This window comes from Ichthyophthirius multifiliis (assembly GCF_000220395.1).
Source record: "Ichthyophthirius multifiliis unplaced genomic scaffold scaff_1120509251243, whole genome shotgun sequence".
NCBI lineage: Eukaryota > Ciliophora > Oligohymenophorea > Hymenostomatida > Ichthyophthirius > Ichthyophthirius multifiliis.
Window position 1 is genome coordinate 1 of NW_004086064.1, and position 7,500 is coordinate 7,500.

At 12.2% G+C, this 7,500-nt stretch overlaps 17 annotated features.

Moving 5' to 3' along the window:
* The first annotated feature begins 29 nt into the window (after positions 1-29).
* Positions 30-90: a microsatellite.
* Positions 50-92: a microsatellite.
* Positions 84-164: a microsatellite.
* Positions 165-383: 219 nt separating this feature from the next.
* Positions 384-414: a microsatellite.
* Positions 388-446: a microsatellite.
* A 1,571-nt stretch (positions 447-2,017) lies between these two features.
* Positions 2,018-2,066: a microsatellite.
* A 178-nt stretch (positions 2,067-2,244) lies between these two features.
* Positions 2,245-2,314: a microsatellite.
* A 1,385-nt stretch (positions 2,315-3,699) lies between these two features.
* Positions 3,700-3,741: a microsatellite.
* A 61-nt stretch (positions 3,742-3,802) lies between these two features.
* Positions 3,803-3,858: a microsatellite.
* A 2,849-nt stretch (positions 3,859-6,707) lies between these two features.
* Positions 6,708-6,759: a microsatellite.
* Positions 6,760-6,931: 172 nt separating this feature from the next.
* Positions 6,932-6,969: a microsatellite.
* A 175-nt stretch (positions 6,970-7,144) lies between these two features.
* Positions 7,145-7,193: a microsatellite.
* Positions 7,189-7,306: a microsatellite.
* Positions 7,201-7,273: a microsatellite.
* Positions 7,210-7,306: a microsatellite.
* Positions 7,211-7,253: a microsatellite.
* A 31-nt stretch (positions 7,307-7,337) lies between the features above and the next one.
* Positions 7,338-7,417: a microsatellite.
* The last annotated feature ends 83 nt before the right edge of the window (positions 7,418-7,500 follow it).

A 7,500-nucleotide genomic window follows, 5' to 3' on the forward strand; every position in this document is an offset into this window, starting at 1 on the left:
CTTTTAATAAAAAAATTATAAATTAAATGATAAATATATAAGTATATAAATATATAAATATATAAATATAAAAATATATATAAATATATATATTTATTTAGATATATATTTATTTTTAATTATATCTATATTTATTTATATATAATTAAATTTATTTATTATATTCTTTTTATTTTTAAAGTTTTTTTTTTTTTGATTATAATAATTTATATAAAATCTTTAGACTTTAAAATATATAAATTTTTTATAATTTTTTTTTTTTCATATTATATAAATATTTCTTTTTTACTCTTCATCAAATATTTATTACTATACATCTTTTATTATAAAACATATTTTATTTAAATGACAAAATATTTTTAATTCTAAATAATGAATAAAATTTATATATATTTAAATTATATAATATTTAAAGAAATATCATTTAAAATATAAAATATTATAAATTTTTTTGCTAGAACTATAGATATTAATAGTATTAATAATATAAAAGGATTAAGAATATAAAAATTCATTATAAATTTAAAATAATATGAAATATTATTAATGTTAAACAATATCAATACTTTTAAAAAAAATATATTTAATATAAATGTATCTATTATTTATGTGGTTAATGCAATCCTTATTAAATTTTTATACTTAAACCCATTTATTTAAAATAATATTTGATGCTAAAATGATTTACATATTTAATTATTAATGCAAGATTACAATATATATTTATTTTTTATATTGTAAATATAATATTTATTTTTATATCTATTATAATTAAATAGATTTTGTTAATAATCTCTTTAGAAATTAAATTTTTAAGATTTATATTAAGAAAGTTAATTTTATGAATATATAGATGAGAAAGTTTAATCAAGTTTATTTTTTATTTTCGTCAAAAAATATCAAATATGTCAATAAAATTTTCTTAATGACAAAATGATGTTTAAATAAATTCTTTAATCAAAGTATAATTAATTATTATAAAATACAAAATTAATTTTATTCGCCTTATTTTATCCATATGTAGAAAATAAATTTATTTTTAATATAAAGTATTAAAAAAATGCAAATAAAAATTAATTTAGAATTTTAAAACATAATAAAATAATAGTAATTTAATATATTTATTAATCAAAGCAAAATATACATCTTATTGAATAATACAAGTTGTTCCTATTTTAAATACCTAAAAATAATGAGCATTAGAACTTCGAATATTTAATAACTATAAATTCGAATATCAGCTTAGTGAATTAGCGAAAGTCAATATATAGTTGACTTTTATAAAATTTAAACTTCTAATACTTCAACTTCTACAAAAATCACTTAGCAATAAAAAAATCTAAATAATAATTATATATAAACTAATGAAAGTAAAAGAATTAAATAAAAAAAGTAAAACTTAATTAATTAAAAATAACACATATTAATAAATAAGAAAGGAAAAAAAGCTTTTATATAAAATAAAATGTTTTTTCTTAATTAATGTTTACATTAAAATGAAATTTTATAGCTCATTAAGTATATTTATATGATATAAGTAAACTAATATAATCATATATTGTTTCTATATTAAATAATTAGCAAAATAATTATTTAAATTATATATATTCTATTTAAAATAGTAATTAACATAATTATTGAATTATAATGGAATTATAAAGGAAAATGTTTCTTATTATGAGGTAAATAAATAAAATAAAATAAAATAAGAATATTTTTATATATTATATGAGATTGATAAATTTAAATTTTTTATAAGTCTTTAATAATCATAAAAATTATAAAAAAAATTATATATACAGATTTATAGTATTAATACTTAAATAAAAGATTAGATTAAAAAGTATGTATATCAAAAATTAATAATTTTATTTTATTTAATTTATATCAAAAAATATATTATTTAGATTAATTTCAGTTTATTAATTTTTAAAATTATTTTTCATTTAATGTGAATAAAAATATTTATAAGTTTATTTATATATTTTAAATTTTTTGTTAAAATCTGTTATTCAGGATTAATATAAAATAAAATTAATTAAATACAAATATAATTGATATAAATAAATATCTATAAATATATTTATTATATTATATAAAATAAATTTTTTATAATTTTTATATAATTTATAAAAATATATTTTAGTAATGTTAATAAATAATATTTTTTTTTAAAGAAATGAAAATAATAAAAATATTTGAAATATTATATATTATATAAATAATAATAAACTAAATTTAATTTTGTTTATTTTAATAATATATAAATAATTAAAAAAAATTGTATTATTTTATATTTATAATAATATAAAAATGTTAAGAATTATTTAAAAATAAATAAGTTTATTCTTTTTAAAAAAGTATTATTTTAACAATTATAATTAAGCGTATTTAGCTTTTGAAATTTTTAAGAATTTTTAATTCGAACTATAATACATAAAAAATTTAGAAAAATAAATAATAGAGTAAAAGATATGCATATAAAATCTAAACTATTAATAAATAATAAAATATTTAGAACAATCTTCTCCTCCAAAAGATAAAAAATCATATATGTATTTCGTATAAATACTAAATCAAAATAATGTATAGGATAAAAACATATAAGATTTTTTAATATAATTCCTAAAAGATAAATCTTTTTACAAAGAAATTTCCGCAGTATAAGATTCCCGAATAATATTTGAGTATTTTATTATTAATAATAAAAAAAGGCCTTATTTTGAAGAACTTATGCCATATTTAATATATATATGTCCGAGAGTAACTGATAAGTTTTTAAAGATTTTATTCGAGAAATATTACAATGAAAAAAAGGGAAGCTTTTAATTATATTAAGCGATATAATAAAGAATTACTGATATACTGGAAATTAATTAATATAATATAGGATTTGCATTACTAATAAACTTTTATTTGAAGAAATTTCTAGCAATAAATATAATTTAGGAATAATTTTAAAATCTATTAATAAAGTAAATAAAAAAGAACCTTGAAAAATAAATAAATATAATCTATTTTAATAAAATATTTTAGGCTTAACTTAATGATATTTTATTATTTTTTTCTTACAAATTCAAAGAAACTTAGCATTTGCATAATTAACTAATATAATTAATTTTATAAAATATGGATATGAAATAAATCTAATTGCTACAGGAATTACAAATATTTAGTTTTGTCCAAAAAATATAAATGGGTTAATGCTAAATATAGTGCATTAAAAATTTATTAGTTTCAGAAAAAATAAAATAAGATTCTACTATCTAAAGTTAAATATAAGCAATTATTTAAAGTTTATACGATAATATTAGTATTTCCTTTAATCATTAGATTAATATATATAATATTGATATAACTTTTTAAATTAATGATAAAACTTTTTTTATACTAATTTATGACTAATAATAATTATGGTAGAATAGAAAAAATGGTAATACTTAAATTAAATATAATACTTTAAAATCAATTAATAATATTATTATTGAAATTGTAGAAAATGATTGGAATTTATAAACAGAAAAAAAAAAAAAAAAGATTTTATAAAAATATATTTTATAATATTTAGAATGAAAAATAATGATTTCATGTATTTAAATTACTAATATAATTAATTTATTTTAATAAATAATTTAAAAAATACAAAATTAATTTAATTGAAAAAATTAAAAAATATGAATAAATATATTAATACATAAATTTATATTTTTAATTTGAATTTTATAGTTTTAGATTTAATTTATTTTAGGATATTATTGATACAAATAGATATTTGTTAATATAAAATTTATAAATAAAATAATAATATATAAATTAATTTTTATAAATTATTAATATATATATTATTTAATATTTAAACAAAATTATATAAAATTAAAAATTAAAAGGAATTTATATTTTAGAAAATTATTAAAACTAAATTATGTTTTAGAATAAATTATGTAAAATATGTATATATGTTTTTTTAAAAAAATATTATTATTATTATATATCTATAAATTAGAAATAATTTATATTTAATTAATTCAAATTTTATAAGAAATATAAATAAAATTAAAAATGGATAATATTTATTATACAATCCAAATATATAATAATTTAATTTATAATTCTTAATTATTAGAAAATGGTTAATAATATTTAGAATAATAAATTTAAAAAAACCCTTATTTTATAATTCATTCTATTTAATTATTAAAAATTTCCAAAATAGAGAATATTCATAAAAAATATGTTGCCCATATAATAAAAAATATCCTTTAAAATATTAATGAAAAAAATCAAATAAACAATGAATTAAAATAGCAAATTAAAGAAGAGTTGCTCTAATTAATAAAAGATTAAATATATGATTTTCAAATTTAATTGATTTTAGTAAAAATAATTTTTTTTGTTATTATTAATGTAAAAAATAAAAATTATTTAATAAAAAGGCAGATTTATACGCTTTTTTAATAAAAAACTATTCATTAAATGAATTAAAATGTAATTTTATAAATTTAATAAAAGAAAATATGAGCGAATCTACATTAGAATTTTATTGTTAAATATATATATAAGTAAATTTGGAAGAAATAGAAATAACCTAGAATATATTTGAGAAATTAAAAACTATAAAAACAAACGATGAACTTAAATAAAATAAAATTTTAATTTTATTTTATTTAGTTTTAAAAGATTTTTGCAAATAAAAAAATCCAAACGAAAATTTATTAAAAGAAATATTAAATTTTGTAATCGAAAATATGTTTGAAAAATCTTTAAAACAAAATATTTATCATTAATTTCTTATTTTGAAAATAATTAATATTTTATTAAAAAATTTTCCTATTTATTCTTAAGAATTTTTAATTGAATAAAATTTTAACTTCTTACTTTCTTAATTTTAGTTTTTTTCATAAATTTATATCTCTTATAATAATTAACAATTCTATTTTGATCAAAAATATGAAGCAGATTTCTATAATTTTATATCATTCGAACTAGAAATCGAATATTTTAATTATTTGCAATTGCTTATATATGAAAGTTTAAATACTCTAGAACTATTGATAGAAGAATAGGATATATGTAATATATCAGGTATCTAAAATTAATTAATTTTGTAAATATTACTTAAGTTTGGAATATTTAACAAAGAAAATGAAATTCTTTTTTATAATTAACCTTATTTGTTTTTAGTAAATCAATTAGAAATATCTCCTATTAGAAAAAAAGTAGTATAAAATATAAAAAAATTAATACAAACAGAAGTAAACATAAAATAATAACTTTTCTAAATAATAATTGAACTTTTTAATTCCTAAAATAATTTCCTTTTTTTGCCTTAAATTTCTGACATTTTTTATAGAAAAGAGTTAGCTTTATTTTTTATAGGAAATACTGATTTTTTATAAGAAAAAAAATAGATTTTGGAAGTATTTTACTAAAAGATTTTTCTGAAAATTATTTTTTTTTAATGAAATTATTATTTTAAGATTTTTAGATTGCTTTTAGTGTTTTTTCGAACTAGACTAATAATTAATTATTACTTTTATTTTCCAAATTCTCCAAAATACAACTAAATTCTCATTTCCAACAAAAATATATGCAATCATTTCTTTAGGAAAAATATTTAAAGCAAACAATTAAGTTTATTTTTACGAAAAATAAAGTTGTGATTTATTATAATTTATTAGATTTGACAAACAATTAACTTATTAATATACATAAAATTTATTCGCTATTTTACTTTAAAGCTTAGTTTTTATTTTTTAAAAAAGCTAATATTTTTGTTTATATGTAGATATTTAAGGAATTAATCTTCTTTTAGAAATATATATTTAAAGTTAAAATTTAATAGAAATTTAAGAATAAATTTACCTTTTGGTTGATTTACTTTCTTAAAATTAAAAATAGTATTTTTTAATTTTTTAAAAATTCGAAAATTATATTAATAATGTTTTTTTTTAGTTTCTAACATTTTAAATAGTAATTTTAATAAAAATATCAGTTAATAAGACCTAAATTAAATACAAGTAAATTTATATAAAATAAATATTTTTTATTGACTTTTTTTAAAATAGAATGCAGCTTAAATATTAAAAATCTTATTTAAAAATAAATCAAATAATTAAATTATTTTTTATGATTCAATTTAAATTATTATGCAATTGCTATACTATAACGAAAATGAAGAACTTTAACAATAATTAACTTTGTGTTTAAGATGTATAATTTATTAATAAAAAAACACTTTTTTTGTGCTTAACTAGCATGTTTAGGATTTGATATTAAAGTTATTTGTTAAATTAAACTAAAAATAAAAAAACTTTTCATTGTATCTTCCTAGCCTAATTCTTGCTTTATTACATTAAAATGTATTCTATTATAATTAAATTTTATAAATACCTTTTTTTAAAAAAAAGTTAATAGTTTAATAAAACTTACTAATTTAACTTATTTTTAACTTTTTATATTAAAAAAATTATGAAGAAATTAATTTAGGGTTTATAATAGTTTTAGTTTATTTTTTTAATAAAATTGGAAAAATTGAAGATAATTAAAAAGAATAAATTATAAATATTATTTATAAAAATAAACAGTATCTATTTATAGAATAAAATAAAATAAAAAATTATATTTGTAAATTTATAATAGATTTTTTTGAATAAAATAATTAACCATTTTAATTCTTCGATATATTAATTTAAATATAATGTTTTGAAATTAACTAAGATAAATATTATTATTAAATAAATAAATAGTATCTATAAAATATTTTATATGATTTTAATTTAATTAATATAGACTCATAACTAAATTTAGAAACTGATGTATTTATTAATTATAATTGTTATTTAATTTATATTTATTTTTCAAAAAGATTTTGTTAGAAAGCTTTATAAAATATTTTAATTTAAAAAATTAAAGTAAATTTGAAAATTTATATAAATAAATAGATAAAAATTAAAAAATAAAAATAAATAAGGTGTAAAAAATAATAAAAAAAATATGAGGTATATGTATTTAATTATTTATAATAAAAAATGTATAATTAAAAAAATAATATATTTTTTAATATATTAATAACAAATGAATTGTAAAATTTAATTTTTTTTTTTTATAAAAAATACTATTAATTAATTATAAAAAATTTAAAAAAATATACATATATATATATATATATATATATATATATATATATATATATAAATAAATAAAATATGTAAAAAAAAATATTAAAAAAATAATATAAATAATATTAAAAATAAAAAAAAATTATAAAAAAAAAAATGGTATAAAAATAAAAATATAATAAAAAAAACTTAATGAGTAGTTAAAAATATAACAACATGAATAAATAAATAAATAAATAAATATATAAATAAATATATATAATATTAATAAATAAATAAATAAATAAATAAATAAATAATTTAATATGTAAATAAATTAACTTTATAAATTTATTTTTTTATATATTATTCTTAAAAAAAATAAAACACTTACATATGTTCT